The sequence below is a fragment of the Podarcis filfolensis genome (genome assembly GCF_964270895.1).
Source record: "Podarcis filfolensis genome assembly, contig: HAP1_SCAFFOLD_262, whole genome shotgun sequence".
NCBI lineage: Eukaryota > Metazoa > Chordata > Lepidosauria > Squamata > Lacertidae > Podarcis > Podarcis filfolensis.
Window position 1 is genome coordinate 19,432 of NW_028149351.1, and position 17,786 is coordinate 37,217.

The 17,786-nt window shown below is 44.3% G+C and overlaps 1 long non-coding RNA gene across 1 annotated transcript; it reads left to right on the forward strand.

The window, feature by feature from the left end:
* The first annotated feature begins 1,657 nt into the window (after positions 1–1,657).
* On the forward strand, positions 1,658–3,411 carry LOC310755107. Its single transcript, XR_014544157.1, has 3 exons — positions 1,658–1,887; positions 2,732–2,839; positions 3,159–3,411. It is a non-coding gene; the product is annotated as an uncharacterized lncRNA (long non-coding RNA).
* The last annotated feature ends 14,375 nt before the right edge of the window (positions 3,412–17,786 follow it).

A 17,786-nucleotide genomic window follows, 5' to 3' on the forward strand; every position in this document is an offset into this window, starting at 1 on the left:
TGAAACTGCCTTGGTCGCACTGGTCGATGATCTCTGGTGGGCTAGGGACAAAGGTGAGAGCTGTTTCCTAGTTCTGCTGGATCTCTCTGGGGCGTTTGACACATCAACCATAATATCCTTCTGGACTGTCTAGATGGGCTGGGAGCTGAAGGCACTGTCATACAGTGGTTCCACTCCTTCCTCCTGGGCCGTTTTCAGAAAGTGGTGGTGGGGAATGAGTGTTCAGACCCCTGGGCTATCCCTTGTGGGGTGCCTCAGGGTTCTGTCCTCTACCCCATGCTTTTCAACATCTACATGCAGCCTCTGGGAGAGATCATCAGGGGGTTTGGGCTGTGGGTTTGTCCATCAATATGTGGATGATACCCAGCTCTACCTCTCTTTCAAATCAGAACCAGTGAAGACGTGAACATCCTGTGTGTCTGGAGGCGGTTGCAGGATGGATGGCGGCTAATGGATTGAGGTTGAATCCTGACAAGACAGAAGTACTGTTTTGGGGGGACAGGAGGCGGGCAGGTGTGGAGGACTCCCTGGTCCTGAATGGGGTAACTGTGTCCCTGACTGACCAGGTGTGCAGCCTGGGAGTCATTTTGTACTCACAGCTGTCCATGGAGGCACAGGTCAATTCTGTGTCCATGGCAGCTGTTAATCAGCTCCATCTGGTACGCAAGCTGAGACCCTACCTGCCCACAGACTGCCTCGCCAGAGTGGTGCATGCTCTGGTTATCTCTCACTTGGACTACTGCAATGTGCTCTATGTGGGGCTACTTTTTAAGGTGACCCAGAAACTACAACTAAGCCAGAATGCAGCAGCTAGACTGGTGACTGGAGCGGCCACTGAGACCACATAACACTGGTCTTGAAAGACCTGCATTGGCTCCCAGTACGTTTCCAAGCACAATTCAAAGTGTTGGTGCTGACCTTTAAAGCCCTAAACGGCCTCGGTCCAGTATATCTGAAGGAGCATCTCCACCCCCATTGTTCTGCCCGGACACTGAGGTCCAGTGCCAAGGGCCTTCTGGTGGTTCCCTCACTGCGAGAAGCCAAGTTACAGGGAACCAGGCAGAGGGCCTTCTCGGTTGTGGCTCCCACCCTGTGGAACGCCCTCCCACCAGATGTCAAAGAGAACAACAACTACCAGACTTTTAGAAGACATATGAAGGCAGCCCTGTTTAGGGAAGCTTTTAATGTTCGATGCATTACTGTATATTAATATTTTGTTGGAAGCCGCCCAGAGTGGCTGGGGACGCCAAGCCAGATGGTGAGGTATAAATAATAAGAATAAGAATAAGAATAAGAATAAGAATAAGAATAAGAATTACTAATCTGCAGGCTGGTTGAGAGTTGCCTGCTCGGCACATTGTACTATTACAATTGAAACCTGGAGCTGGACAGAAAACCCTCGTGCGATAGCATCAGGCATCCCCTGAGGTCCGGGACATTCTGTACACCATTCAGCTGATCCCTCAGTCCATTTGGATTTGTCCTAACAATCAACACTTTATGCCTGAAAGGGCCCAAGACAACCGTCGCCTCCACTCTCCGCTGCCCATCCGAGTGACCCAAGGATGTTGCCAGAGGCTCATTGGACCTTTCAAGGCCACCAGGATGAGGCAAGAGGCCAAGAGGGTTCCTCCCAGCCGTATATAATGGATATCTTGAACCCGGCTCCTCAAACTGAGCAGCGTGTTCCTGACCAGAGCTTGAGCAACTAATACTGATCTGCCCTGAAAGCCTGTCATCTCTCAGCTGTCAGCCTTCAAAAGCAAAAAGGTTTCATACAAGAAGGTTTTCCGATGGGGCAGAGCTTGTTTCTTGAGAACCGCGGCCAACGTTTGGTTCAGGTCTGGCTACTTACGTTCTGTGTTCTGCTTTGCTTCAGGACTGGAGGTAAGTATGGTCCCCACCCACCAGTCCCTGAATAAAGGTAAAGGTAAAGGTACCCCTGCCCGTAGGGGCCAGTCGTGTCCGACTCTAGGGTTGTGCGCCCATCTCACTTAAGAGGCCGGGGGCCAGCGCTGTCCGGAGACATCCAGTCCCTGAATAGGTACACTGAAACAGAAATCACCCGACCCTTCGATATAGTGGGAGGGTGGGGAGGGGTTTTTCTCAGGAGGGTAGTAGGAGGTGGGTGATTGACTCAATGGGTTTGGTAAACCTGTTGACGACTGTTAACGACTGCAGTTAGTCCTGCAGGAAAAAGGGATAGTATGCAGATGATTAGCATATGTAATGAGACAGGAATCCAATATCTCTATTAAGACGAGGTCTATACATAGTTTTCAGTTTAGTGATAAGTTGTAATTAGGCAACTTCTAGGTTAAAGCCAGTTCTCAAGGTGGAATTCTGTACCTTTGAGCTAATTTCAGGGTAGAATTCAACTTCCCTTTTACCAGAGGGAGGAGAATGCTTTTCTCCTGGCTCCTGATCAAAGCATGAACACTGCAAGCTGCAGGACAGATCGTGCCATCTTTGGAAAAGAGGGTCTAGTTGTCTAGGTAGAAGGTGTTGCTAGTCTCAGGGTACAGGAGCTTGCCACAAATTTGCGTACAATTTCCATCTCTTAATCCAAACACAGAAATGCAAATTTAGTCTCACTTTCCAAGGGGGAAAGCATCCTTCTATTGTTGTACTGGGATCGATTCTGACAGCTATGTGTGCCAGCAGGATTTTGGTGGTTTAGGACATTGAATATTGGTTGGTTCCTACCCAAATGAAATGCTGTCTCTTACAGCAGATGCTGTGAACTGCAGAAAATGCAAGTCACTTAGTCCTGGCAAGCCATGCGAACCGAAGGGGAAGACCTGTGAGGGACCATTCTGTATTATGGTAGAGACTTATGGTAAGTATTTCTTGTCGACATCCTTCCTTTTTCTATGCTGGGACTAGGACGACCTGAGATTTAAGGGTTGGTTGTTGTTTTTTTAAAGGACATGTATCTTTCATAAGTTTTAACTTTATTTTATTTTAATGTTGACATTTTAGTAGTTTTAGCAAAATAAATTCAAAATTCTGTTTAAGTGCACATTTTAAAATGATGTCTAAAATGTAATTTACTTTGATGTGGAGTATCTCTTGATACAGACTATGGACTAATTCAGTAAAATTCTCTTCATTCACTAGTAAAATATCAACATAAGTACTTCTCTTTCTCTCGCCAGGTCAAAGCGGTGAAGTGATTAATTATGTCAAAGAATGTGGCGCTAAGAGTTGGAAAGAATTCTGTGGAAAAGTGATGCCAGGGAAAGTGAAAAAGACAGTAGCATGCTGCCATACTGACTTATGTTTTGACTGATCTTACTATTCTATTCTTAAGTTGTTTACCCCTATCCAGAAACCTCATGGTAAAAGGGTGGGTAACAAATCTTTCTCCTTCTCTTTCTCCTTTGAGAGACGTAATATCAGAAGATTTCATATCCTTTCCTTTCAATGGATTCAAGTCAAATGACAGACAAAACCCCCACACAAATATTCTGATGCCACATCCAAAAATCACATTCAGGGGATGTTCCACACCCACCAGCCTCATCGTCCTCCACAAAATGGTGGCTGACTGTGTGACCTGGGGAGTCTTCTGTATTTGCGGAGGGCTGCCATACATCTTAGACCAATGATTTTCCAGCACCCTAAGTGCATTGGGAAGCCTCCACGAGCACAGGAAACCCCCCAATTTGGCTATCCATACTTGTTAACCAAACACTCATTCAGTTCACAACTTCATTTCTCCTTCCTGCTCTCCACTCATTTGTGCTCACTCATTTATGCACTGTCTGATAGTTTGAAAAGTAACTTCCCCATGCAAAAGTGCATAATTGACTTGGGTATTGGGGTGGGGTGGGACGTTCCTTGGAGAGTTTATAGACATGCCTCTTTATCACTCGCCAATCCCTGCTTGAACTTGGCAAATCACAGAAGATGTTATCAAATATACTAACCTGTGCTAGGGATGGCGACAAGGTTCATTGAAAGCAAATACAAGTACAAACTTGGGTGGTGCTTCCATGCTCTGGAGCAGAAGCATCTACACCAACCGATTAGGGCACCAATTTTTGAAAAACCTCTTTTCACACCAATATCCTCCCTCATTGCTCTCAATCTTGCACTCAAAACTCTGTGATCTCTAAACAACCATAGGAAAGCAACAAATCCCATTCCTAGGCTGTGATTTTACATTTTGCAGAACAGCATGCAACCTAACTCTGGGAGCAGTCCTGATTGGCCAGCCCTTAATTGCCTTGTTAAAGCATCAAATCACATACTCACGGCTAGGATGGTCAGGTAAGGAGCTGGAGCTTCTCCTGGGCCCTGTCCATCAGATTCTAAATTCCTCTCTTCCTGGAGCTCATGGAACCCTGCTGCTCCAAGGCTTCTTGGGCAGAGAGAGTTTGTTCTCTGTTGTCCTTCCTGAATATTGCAATGCAAGTGGAAAGTAGCAAAGTTTTTAAGTAGTTTGGACTGGTGGGAGTTCTATGTGGCCAATCAAGATAGAGTTCAATAATAATAGTTAAAATTACTGCTAGTTTTGCATACAGAATAACATAAGAATAATACCTTGTGATATTGTTTTATTGGATGCTTCAATGCTCTCTTTCAATAAAGTTTGTAAGTGAACTTGTGGTCTGTATTCTGTTTTGCTTCCGGTCTGTCATCTGGTTTCAAAATGGTGTCCAAATGTATGCAAACACAGGCAAAAACCTGCTTCTTGACAGCAGCAACCATCATGCAAACCATCATGCTTCCTTTCAATAAAGTTTAAAAATCAAGTTGCAGTCTGTATTCTATTTTGGTTCCTGTGTAATTATTGTAACTCGAACACAAAAGAAATCACTATACCTTATCTTTTCCTTTCCTCAAGACTGAGGGAATTTTAATGAGAAAGTACAACTGGTGCTGGTGCCTCATGGATGCACAGGAAACTGAGAAACCTACTAAAGGGCAAGCAAGCAAAAGAAGGAAGCAGCTGGATGGAATTACTAATGGTCTTAGGTACCCCTGACCAACAGGTCCAGTCGTGACCGACTCTGGGGTTGTCCGAAGACAGCTTCCGGGTCATGTGGCCAGCGTGACTAAGCCGCAGCTGGTGAGCCAGCACCAGCGCAGCACACGGAAACGCCGTTTACCTTCCCGCTTGAGAGTGGTCCCTATTTATCTACTTGCACTTTGATGTGCTTTCGAACTGCTAGGTTGGCAGGAGCTGGGACCGAACAACGGGAGCTCACCCTGTCACGGGGATTCGAACCGCCAACCTTTTGATCAGCAAGTCCTAGGCACTGTGGTTTAACCCACAGCGCCACCCGCGTCCCCTACTAATGATCTTAGTTGTCTCTATACCAATGCACAGATCATGGAAAACAAAGTCCTCAGTGATAGTTTTGAGGAGAAATTGGTAAGATGTGGACTCGCTGATACTATGGTTAGGTGAATTTGTAGCTGGCTGAGTGACTAAACACAAAAAACACTTACCAAGATTTGGATTTCCCTGGGCAAGATAAAGCGATTAACAATATTTTAGAAGCAAGTATTTTATTATTCCTTAGGTTCATGGGACCACTGGGAACAGCAAAAACGTACTATTGTGGGACAAGGGGGATTCACATTCACCCTTTAGTTCTGGGGAAATATGCCCCTAGGCCCTTATTGGCTGGGGGAAAATCTACTCTGGCATCAGGTGCTCATAGAAGCCTGGGACATTCTGTATAGCCCATTTCGATTTTTCTAAAAAATCAGTACATTATGCACCTAACATCTTAAGGAATTGCTACCTGCATCCCTGTTCCTCTTCAGGGCCACCCAAGCATATTTACAGAGGCTTCATGCGGTGGTGCTGTGGTCTAAACCATGGAGCCTCTTGGGTTTGCCAATAGGGTGAGCTCCTGTTGCTCTCTCCCAGCTCCTGCCAACCTTGCAATTCGAAAGCACGCCAGTGCAAGTAGATAAATAGTTTCCGCTGTAGCGGGAAGGTAAACAGCGTTTCCATGCGCTCCACGGTGTCCTGTTGCACCAGAAGCAGTTTAGTCATGCAGGCCACATGACCCGGAAAGCTGTCTGGGGACAAACGCCGGCTCCCTCGGCCTGAAAGCCGAGATGAGCGCTGCACCCCATAGCTGCCTTTGACTGCACTTAACCTTCCAGGGGTCCTTTACCTTTTACCTTTGCACCGTTCAAGCTTACCAGCATGAGAGAAGAAGCCAAGAAGGTTCCTCCTAGCCTTAAATAATAGTAAAGGTAAAGTTAAAGGTAAAGGATCCCTGACAGTTAAGTCCAGTCACAGACGAATCTGGGGTTGCGGCGCACTTCTTGCTTTACAGGCCAAGGGAGCCGGGGTTTGTCCATAGTTGTTCTGGGTCATGTGGCCAGCACGACTAAGCCGCTTCTGGTGCAACAGAACACCAAAACCAGAGCAGCACACGGAAACGCCATTTATCTTCCTGCCGGAGTGGTACCTACACTCCCCACATCATTGTTGTTCCTCAGACACTCCAGCATGTTGCCAGAGGCTTCTGGTACCCACCAACCCCATCAGGATCAGGTGCCCTGAGATGCTAATAAGGTTCCTATTGGCTTTATATAATGGCTATGTTGAACCTGGCTCCTCAAGCCAAGCAACTTGTTGTTTTTCAGAAGCTGACCTGTTGCCACTAGTTATTACCAGGTTTTCCTATCCAGAGCAAATTGGGTTTTCTAACAAGGGGCGTCCTGGCTATAGCAGTCAAATGTCAGAGTACAGATTTCAGCTTCTGCCCATAGTTCTCTCAACTGCAACACTTGACCTACTCCCCTGCAAGTGAAGAGTCGTCACTGCACTTGGGAACAGTGGTAGCAAAACTTGCCCTTGAGCTGATGGTGGTATTTGCGGAGGGCTGCCATATATCTTAGACTGATGATTTTCCAGCACCCTGAATGCATTGGGAAGCCTCCACGAGCACAGGAAACCCTCCCATCAAACACTCATCCAGTTCACAACTGTGTTTCTCCTTCCTGCTCCCGAGAGGAGGACCACTCATTTGTGCTCACTCATTTATGCACTCCTTCATTGCCTGATATTTGGAAAAGTAAGTTCCTCTTGCAAAAGTGCACAATTGACTTAGGTATTGGGGTGGAATGGGTCGTTTCTTGGAGAGTTGATGGACATGTACCAAGCAGTGATTTGCACTGTCTGTAGGATTTGTGGGTCTCTTTATCACTCCCCATCCCTCCTTGAACTTGGCAAATCACAGAAGATGTTATCAACTACAATAACCTGTGCTAGGGATGATGACAATTCCTCTCTTCCTGGAGCTCATGGAACCCTGTTCTTCCCAACCTCTCCTTGGTTGGAGAGCTTGAATGTTCTCTGATCTCCTTCCTGAACATTGCCATGTGACTGGAACGTAGCAAAGTTTTAAGTAGTTTAGACTGGTGGGAGTTCTAGGTGGCCAACCACGATAGCGTTCAATAATAATAGTTAAAATCCCTGCTAGTTTTGCATGCAGTAATGAGGCGAAAATAATAGTTTGTATTATTTGTTGTACCTTACGCATCAATTATTTCTTTCAATAACATTTAAAAATGAAGTTGCGGTCTGTTTTCTATTTTAGCTCCTGTGTAATTACTGTATCTTGATCACAAAAGAAATCACTGTACCTCATATTTTCCTTTTCTCAAAATTGAGGAAATCTTAATTATATGGGCCACTCATGCTTTGCAACAGACCTCTGTGCTCAGCTGCATTTCCTTTCCCTCTCTGGGCCCCTCCAGCTTCCGGAAGACACAGGCAAGAATACGACAGGGCAAAACAAACAATGCAGATCCTCCATTCTGCACAACACTCTTGCATCGTATATGGCAGTGTTCAAATAGAATCCCATACACAAATCACATGAGCCCAGTCAGCATCTGGAAACATTAACGTAACCGTACCATATTCATCTGTTTCTCCAAGTCTTTGCACTCAGATTCCAAAAAAAAAAAAAGGGCCTCAGTCAACTGACTAACCAGGCAACCTTCCACCTCTCCCCAATTAAAAGCATCAGCTCCTATTGGATGCGGTATGGCTCCAAGAAATATGGAGGTGGCCAGAATATCTGTTCATGGGATTGCCAGAAATGAGAGTCTGTCTTGCAAGCCTGCTGTCTCTCCATGTCCCACATCTTTGAGTAAAGTTGAAGATACGTGCAATATCAAAGGACCACTTATTTATCACTCATGGAGAACAGAAACACATGGCTGTGCACATCATTCATTCCATTCGGCACATCGTTCCTGCTCGGCACATCGTACTATTACAATTGAAACCTGGAGCAGAACAGAAAACCCTCATAAGATAGCATCAGGCATCCGCTGAGGTCCGTGACATTCTGTACAGCATGCAGCTGATTCCTCAGCCCATTTGGATTTGTCCTAACAATCAGCACTTTATGCCTGAAAGGGCCCAAGACAACCATCGCCTTCACTTTCTGCTGCCCATCTGAGTGGCCCAAGCATATTGCCAGAGGCTCCTTGGACCTTTCAAGGTCACCAGGATGAAGCAGGAAGCCAAGAGGGTTCCTCCCAGACTTATATAATGGATGTCTTGAACCCGGCTCCTGAAATCAAGCAGCGTGTTCCTGCCTGCCCTGGAAACGTGTGGTTTCTCAGCTGCTAGCCTTTGAAAGCTGTCTCTCCATACAAAAGGCATTCCAATGGAGCAGAGCTTGTTTCTTGGTAATCAAAGGCCACGTCTGCTTCAGGTCTGGCTACTTACATTCTGTGTTCTGCTTTGCCTCAGGACTGGAGGTAAGTATGGTCCCCACTTCCTGTCCCTGAATAGGTGAAGCAAGAATAAGCCACTCTTCTACATAGGTTGAATCTATGAGCAACCCGGGGGGATGTACTTTGGGGCAAGAGTGGAATATATGCCTCCTTTAGTGGGGTTGTGATATTTCAGTGTTAGAGCTCTTGCCTTCCGTGAAGAAAGCCCCAAGTTAATCCCTTACCTACCATCTCCAGTTGAACGTTTCAGTGAGAAGATCGTGGCGTATCCTGATAACGGGGCAAAATAGACAAGGCAGTTCCCTATGTTTGTAGAAGTGAATCAAATCACCCACCTCTTGTTGCATGTGTATAGTTGGAGAGATTTAGGGCTCATGCACACTGCAGCTCACCCTGTGCTTTTGAGGCAAGGGCCAAGGGGTTTTCCATTTCCCCCCACCACTTTCTTCAGGAAAACTCGCTACTTTCGGCTGAATCCAAACAAACGTCAATCCACAGAAAACCCGACTGACGATTGCTTTGATTCAGAGTGTGCCATCTTCAAGAAAGAAGGTCCAGCTGTCTGGGCGGAAGGTGTTGCTAGTCTCAGGCCACAGGAGCGTGCTACAAATTTGCGTACAATTTCCATCTCTAAATATATACACAGAAATGCAAATTTTGTCCGACTGTCCAAGGGAAAAAAGATTATACCATTTCTGTTCTGGGGTCTCTTCTGACAGCTATGTGTGCTGATAGGATTTTGGTGGGTTAGGGCAATGAATATCAATTGGTCCTTCCACCAATGAAATACTGTCTCTTACAACAGATGCTGTGATATGCAGAAGATGCATCATAAAAAGTCCTGGCGAGCCATGCGTACCGAATGATATGACATGTGAGGCATCATTCTGTCTGATGGTAGAAACCTTTTCAGGTAAGGAGACTCTCCTGTCGACGTCCCTCCTTTTTTATGGTGGGCCTCAGTGTAGAAAACAAAGTCCTTGTGTCCTTGTGTGAGTGTCTGGAGGCAGTTGGAGGATAGATGGCGGCTAACAGATTGAGGCTGAATCCTGACAAGACAGAAGTACTGTTTTTGGGGGACAGGAGGCGGGCAGGTGTGGAGGATTCCCTGGTCCTGAATGGTGTAACTGTGCCCCTGAAGGACCAGGTGCGCAGCATGGGAGTCATTTTGGACTCACAGCTGTCCATGGAGGCACAGGTCAATTCTGTGTCTGTCTACCAGCTCCATCTGGTACGCAGGCTGAGACCCTACCTGCCCATGGACTGCCTCGCCAGAGTGGTGCATGCTCTGCTTATCTCCCGCTTGGACTAGCAATGCGCTCTATGTGGGGCTACCTTTAAAGGTGACCCGGAAACTACAACCAATCCAGAATGAGGCAGCCAGACTAGTGACTGGGAGTGGCCACCGAAACCGCATAACACTGGTCCTGAAAGACCTACATTGGCTCCCAGTATGTTTCCAAGCACAATTCAAAGTGTTGGTGCTGACCTTTAAAGCCCTAAATGGCCTCGGTCCAGTATACCTGAAGGAGCATCTCCACCCCCATCGTTCATGTTGTATTATTGGACTAATACAATAAAATTATCTTCATTCACTGGATACTTCTTTGTTCCCCTTTTGGCCACAGCAGATACCCATGCATTCCCTTACTTGTTCCTTTTTTTAAGCTTTCCTTTTTTGTAAATATTCTGTGGCATAGTATCAGCAGCACAGCTTCCTGGAGACAGCAACAACTGAATGATCAGATGGGTCAAACACTTTGTGAAATGATGGGGTCCTTGCCAAGCTCATTGCCTCTTGGAATAAAAGGGAGCAGCAGCAAAGGAAGCCACAAAATGACATGCCCTCTATATAGAGAAAATGGGCATAATTAACAGTAATCCAAGTTTATGCACCAACCACTGGTGCTGAAGAAACTGAAATTGACCAGTTCTATGAAGACTTACAACACCTTATAGAAATGACACCAAAGAAGGATGTTCTTCTCATTATAGGGGATTGGAATGCTAAAGTAGGGAGTCAAGAGATAAAAGGAACAACTGGCAAGTTTGGCCTTGGAGTTCAAAACGAAGCAGGGCAAAGGATAATAGAGTTCTGCCAAGAGAACAAGCTGGTCATCACAAACACGCTTTTCCAACAACACAAGAAACGACTCTGCACATGGACATCACCAGATGGGCAGCATCGAAATCAGATTGATTATATTCTCTGCAGCCAAAGATGGAGAAGCTCAATACAGTCAGCAAAAACAAGACCTGGAGCTGACTGTGGCTCAGATCATCAGCTTCTTATAGCAAAATTCAAGCTTAAACTGAAGAAAGTAGGAAAAACCACTGGGCCGGTAAGATACAATCTAAGTCAAATCCCTTATGAATACACAGTGGAAGTGAGGAACAGGTTTAAGGATTTAGATTTGGTGGACAGAGTGCCTGAAGAACTATGGATGGAGGATCGTAACATTATACAGGAGGCAGCAACTAAAAGCATTCCAATGAAAAGGAAATGCAAGAAAGCAAAGTGGCTGTCCAACGAGGCCTTACAAATAGCGGGGGAGAGAAGGCAAGCAAAACGCGAGGGAGATAGTGAAGGATACAGGAAATTGAATGCAGATTTCCAAAGAATAGCAAGGAGAGACAAGAAGGCCTTCTTAAACGAGCAATGCAAAGAAACAGAGGAAAACAATAGAATGGGGAAAACCTGAGATCTGTTCAAGAAAATTGGAGATATGAAAGGAACATTTCGTACAAAGATTACCATAATAAAAGACAAAAGTGGAAAGGACCTAACAGAAGCAGAAGACATCAAGAAAAGGTGGCAAGAATACACAGAGGAACTATACCAGAAAGATATGGATGTCTCGTACACCCCAGGTAGTGTGGTTTGCTGACCTTGAGCCAGACATCCTGGAGAGTGAAGTCAAATGGGCCTTAGAAAGCACTGCTAATAGCAAGGCCAGTGGAAGTGATGATATTCCAGCTGAACTATTTAAAATTTTAAAGGATGATGCTGTTAAGGTGCTACACTCAATATGCCAGCAAATTTGGAAAACTCAGCAGTGGCCAGAGGATTGGAGAAGATCAGTCTACATCTCAATCCCAAAGAATGGCAGTGCCAAAGAATGCTCCAGCTACCGCACAATTGCACTCATTTCACATGCTAGCAAGGTTATGCTTAAAATTCTACAAGGCAGGCTTAAGCAGTATGTGGACCGAGAACTCCCAGAAGTGCAAGCTGGATTTCAAAGGGGCAGAGGAACCAGAGACCAAATTGCAAACATGCGCTGGATTATGGAGAAAGCTAGAGAGTTCCAGAAAGACATCTACTGCTGCTTCATTGACTATGCAAAAGCCTTTGACTGTGTCGACCACAGCAAACTATGGCAAGTTCTTAAAGAAATGGGAGTGCCTGACCACCTCATCTGTCTCCTGAGAAATCTCTATGTGGGACAAGAAGCTACAGTTAGAACTGGATATAGAACAACTGATTGGTTCAAAATTGGGAAAGGAGTACGGCAAGGCTGTATATTGTCTCCCTGCTTATTTAACTTATATGCAGAATTCATCATGCGAAAGGCTGGGCTGGATGAATCCCAAGCCGGAATTAAGATCGCCGGAAGAAATATCAACAACCTCAGATATGCAGATGACACAACCTTGGTGGCAGAAAGTGAGGAGGAATTAAAGAACCTTTTAATGAGGGTGAAAGAGGAGAGCACAAAATATGGTCTGAAGCTCAACATCAAAAAAAACGAAGATCATGGCCACTGGTCCCATAACCTCCTGGCAAATAGAAGGGGAAGAAATGGAGGCAGTGAGAGATTTTACTTTCTTGGGCTCCATGATCACTGCAGATGGTGACAGCAGTCATGAAATTAAAAGATGCCTGCTCCTTGGGAGAAAGGCGATGGCAAACCTAGACAGCATCTTAAAAAGCAGAGACATCACCTTGCCAACAAAGGTCCATATAGTTAAAGCCATGGTTTTCTCTGTAGTGATGTATGGAAGTGAGAGCTGGACTATAAAGAAGGCTGATCGCCGAAGAATTGATGCTTTTGAATTATGGTGCTGGAGGAGACTCTTGAGAGTCCCATGGACTGCAAGAAGATCAAACGCTTCCATTCTTAAGGAAATCAGCCCTGAGTGCTCACTGGAAGGACAGATCGTGAAGCTGAGGCTCCAGTACTTTGGCCACCTCATGAGAAGAGAAGACTCCCTGGAAAAGACCCTGATGTTGGGAAAGATTGAGGGCACAAGGAGAAGGGGACTACAGAGGTTAGAAGGTTGGACAGTGTTCTCGAAGCTACAAACATGAGTCTGACCAAACTGCAGGAGGCAGTGGAAGACAGGAGTGCCTGGTGTGCTCTGGTCCATGGGGTCACGAAGAGTCGGACACGACTAAACAACAAATATTTGTTATTTCCTAAATAGTATATTTCCTAAATAGCATATTTCCTAAATAGTAGAGCAATAAACTTCAAGAAAATGGAAAATTTCTATATTGTAATGTCTTGCTGCCTCTTTTATTGGAGATTCATGATGTCGTAAAACATATGTGGCCTCCACATTGATCATCTAACCTTGAGCAAGTCAGGATGAATGCTCAATAAATGGAAGCACCCAAAGTTTCTCTAGGGAGCGGACTTCCAGATGCGGCGCCAACGGCAATGGCGGTCTCCTTCTGAGTAGGAGGGAGAAGCCCTGCAGAAAGTGGGTCTGTCCGCTGCGGCGAAGCGGAGACCCGGCGACCCGGCTGGAAATCGCAGGCAGAAGGAGCCTGCGAGCGTGGGACTCGGCGGGCACCCTCAGCGCCCCCCGATTTAGCGAGGGAGCCCCGTAAGGGGTTCCGGAGCGCAACGGGAGCGGCGCGGTGATGTGAGTCGACTGCTTCTTCTGTGGGGTGAAGCCGCGTAGCTGTTGCCGGAGAGTGCTGACCTTTTTCCTGTGAAAATTTGGCTGCTAAACGACTACCCGTGAGTAGGTGAATCTAAAAGATTGGACTTGAAGGAAAAAATAAAAGCGTCAATTTGGCACTGAAGCAGAAAGGTGTAAACAGGAAGTCCGCCTTTCCGTTTTGTAATAGATCAAAGCAAAGACGTTTTATGCTAGTACTTTGAAAGCGGAGCTGCTAAAGTTTTAAATCCAAGCATTAAAGTTAAAGAACTCCCCCCCCCCCAGACTAGGAGAGGGGGGGAAGCAAGGAAAGTGACTTTATTTTTTCTGGGAAAATTAAAAAAAAAATTTCTTTTGGATTCCCTGGGAACGGACTGCCAGGCTTATGAGAATTGTTACATTGGAACTCGCACTGCCTATGGACATTGTAATCTTTAAGGTTTAACCCTGCAAGGAGATACATTTTGAGAGTCTTCTTTGGACTGGAAATTGTTGCATGTTTTTATTGAAGGGGACACGGAAAGTTAGAAAAGACTTTGTTACTGTGAATTCTATGGCTGATACAGTGTCCCCCTAGAGGACTATTGAAGTGTGCATCCAGCTGGGGGAATTTTCCATTGCTGACATTAGGGAATTTCCACAGTAAGGCTTGACCGTGGGACTGACCTTGACTGAAGATAAAAGGGGATGACTGATCAAAGAGCAACAAGATCCAAGGGCAGAGCACAACAGTCTAGTACAGTCTCCCAGCAACGTAGAGCATCCGTACTCGGCCTCCCTGTGACTCAGGAGGAAGATTCGGGGCAAGCTGAGACAAAAGGAATGGCCTCAGAAGGGGAATTTACATCTGTACTGAATAAAATTTTTGAGAAATTGGAAGGCCTAAGCAAACAGGTTTCAGACCAATCAACCAAAATTGAAGGGAACACAGCCAGTATTAATTCAAACACAAAGGCTATTGAAAAACTGTTGGAGGAATCTGCGTCTACTAGAAAAATAGCTGAGGAAGCAAAAGAAAAAGTTGTGGCTGTGGAGGAAGAAATCAAACCTATGCGCAAACAGATTGGGGACCATCAGGCTTTATTGTCTATGATCGAATTGAAGGAGAAACAGACAAACCTGAGGATCAGAGCTGTGCCGGAACTTGAAAAGGACAATCTGAGTGACTATCTTACACAGGAATTTGGGAAATTTTGGAATTTGGAGCCGGAAAAAGATTTTAAGATAGTGAGCGCCTTTAGACTTGGAAGAGGGGGGAGGAAATACAGGGTGAGAGACTGTTTGGTGACCCTCCGTACGAAGGAAGAGAGGGATAAAATATTGAGTGCACACTTTCAGAAGACCTTAGAGATCAACGATTCCAGAGTCGAGATTTTTAAGGATATACCGAAATATCTTTTGGACTTGAGAACCAACTACGGAGACTTGGTGGCCTTACTGAGAAGGAATTGCATTGCCTTTAGATGGGAATTCCCCCAGGGACTATCTTTTACATTTAAAGGGAAAAAGTTCAAAATTAGATCAGTGGAAGACAAGGAAAAATTTCTGAGAGACTACGAAGAAGACCTACAAAAAGAAGCGACAGAAGAGCTAAGAGCCTTGAGACCAGGAGTTTTAGACATAGCACTACCACCTTTGGGACCTGACAAATCGAAAAAAAAGATACCACCGCAAGAACTAGACGAGCTTTTGGGAGCAGTTGGAGGAAAATAGAATAAACACATCATGTCTCTGCAACTATTAAGCTGGAATATTCACGGTTTTAACTCCCCGGAGAAGAGGAGGAAAGTATTTCATTTATTGAAAAAGGAACAATTGGACTTAATTTGCTTACAGGAAACCCATGTGATTAGGCTCCATAGGAAAGTTCTGATTAATAAAAGATTGGGCCAAGAATTTATTTCATCGGACAAAGTTAAAAAGAGAGGAGTTGTTATTTATGCCAAAGAGAGCCTATCACCGAAATTTGTTTTTAAAGATGAACAAGGAAGATTTGTTGCAATTGAGATTCAATCACAAGGAGAAAAATATTTGATCGTAGGAGTGTATGCACCAAATGAGGGGAAGTCTGAATTTTTTAAGAAATTGCATGAGACATTGTTGGACTATATGGACTATAACATCATTATGATGGGAGATATGAATGGAGTGGTATCTACAAACATGGATAAGTCACAGAGACAGGTGGTAACTAAAGATGGCAGACTACCAAAAACCTTTTTTGAATTGACTGACAATATGGATTTGATTGATATTTGGAGAACCAAGAACCCCCTTGGAAGAGAGGGAACATTCTTTTCTGAAGCCAATATGACCTGGACAAGAATTGACCAAATATGGATAACTAGAGGACTGGCACCTAAGACTCGAAAAGTGGAAATTTGCCCAAAAACTTGCTCCGACCATAATGCAGTGAAGATGGAGATGAAATTAACACCAATCGGTTCCTTCAGATGGAGGATGAATGACACCTTGTTTAGAGATCAAGAGGTGATTAAGAAGGCCCAAAAAACATTGAGAGACTATTTTGAGATAAATTTGAATACTACGGTTGAAAAAAGGACAATCTGGGACGCAAGCAAAGCGGTCATGAGAGGGTTTCTGATTCAACAGAATGCAATAAAGAAGAGAGCCCAAAATGAGAAAAAAGACAAAATTTTGGAAAAAATAAAAGAAGGAGAGAAGAAACTAAGAGCGAAACCAAAATCGCAAGAGATTCTGAGAGAAATTAAGTTATGTCAAGTACAATATATGAAAATGATAAACCAGGAAGTGGAATGGAAAATTAAGCAGATGAGACAAAAGACATTCGAATCGGCTAACAAATGTGGGAAACTGCTAGCTTGGCAGATGAAGAAAAGACAGAAATTAAATACCATCACAAATCTGGAGGTAGATGGAAAGAACATACAGAATCCATTGGAAATTAGAAAGTGTTTCCAGAGATATTTTAAACAACTATACACACAAGGGCCACAGAAAGAGACCGATCTAGACCAATTTTTGAGAAAAAATGGGCTACAAAAAATCTCTCAAGAAAATAAGACAATGTTGAGCTATAAAATTACAGAACAGGAGGTGGAAGGTGCCATTCAGAATATGCAATTGGGTAAATCTCCAGGGCCAGATGGTTTAACCTCCAAATACTATAGATCTTTGAAAGACTGGTTAATTCGGCCACTAAAGGAGGTCTGCAATGAGATCTTAGAGGGGAAAAAGGCACCGGAGTCGTGGCAGGAAGCCTATATTACACTTATACCGAAAACTGAGTCTGAAAAAACGCAAATTAAGAACTACCGCCCCATATCCCTGCTTAATGTGGATTACAAAATATTTGCTGATATTTTGGCTAACAGGTTAAAAAAAGTATTAGTGGAAGAGATTCATAAGGACCAAGCTGGCTTTCTCCCAGGTAGACACTTGTCTGACAATACGAGGAATATAATTAACATTTTGGAGAAGCTGCAAGTGAACATAAATACAAAAGCAGTTTTAATTTTTATAGATGCGGAGAAAGCCTTTGACAACATTTCTTGGCGTTTTATGAAGAAAAATCTTCAGGGGATGGGGGTGGGCCAAGGGTTTGAAAATGGTATAAGTGCAATTTACTCAGAACAAAAGGCTAAACTAATTGTTAACAACGTGGTGACAGAGGAATTTAAGATAGAGAAAGGTACACGACAAGGTTGCCCAATCTCCCCATTGCTTTTTATTTCAGTCCTGGAGGTTTTATTACATATGATTAGAAGGGACCGTCTGATTAAAGGTATTCAGGTCGGAGCTAAACAATACAAACTGAAGGCTTTTGCAGATGACCTAGTTTTAACGTTACAGGAGCCAGAATCTAGTACGAAAAGAGTATTAGAACTGATTCAAGAATTTGGTCAGCTGGCAGGATTTAAGTTGAATAAGTCAAAAACCAAAGTCCTTGAGAAAAATTTAACACCGATTGAGAAAGAGAGGTTTCAGAAGGAGACAGGTTTAACATTAGTGAAGAAAGTTAAATATTTGGGGGTTAACATGACTGCTAAGAACTTAAACTTATTTAAAGATAATTATGAGAAATGTTGGACAGAAGTGAAAAAAGACTTAGAAATATGGTCAAATTTGAAGCTTTCCTTGTTGGGCCGAATTGCAGCTATAAAGATGAATGTATTGCCAAAAATGTT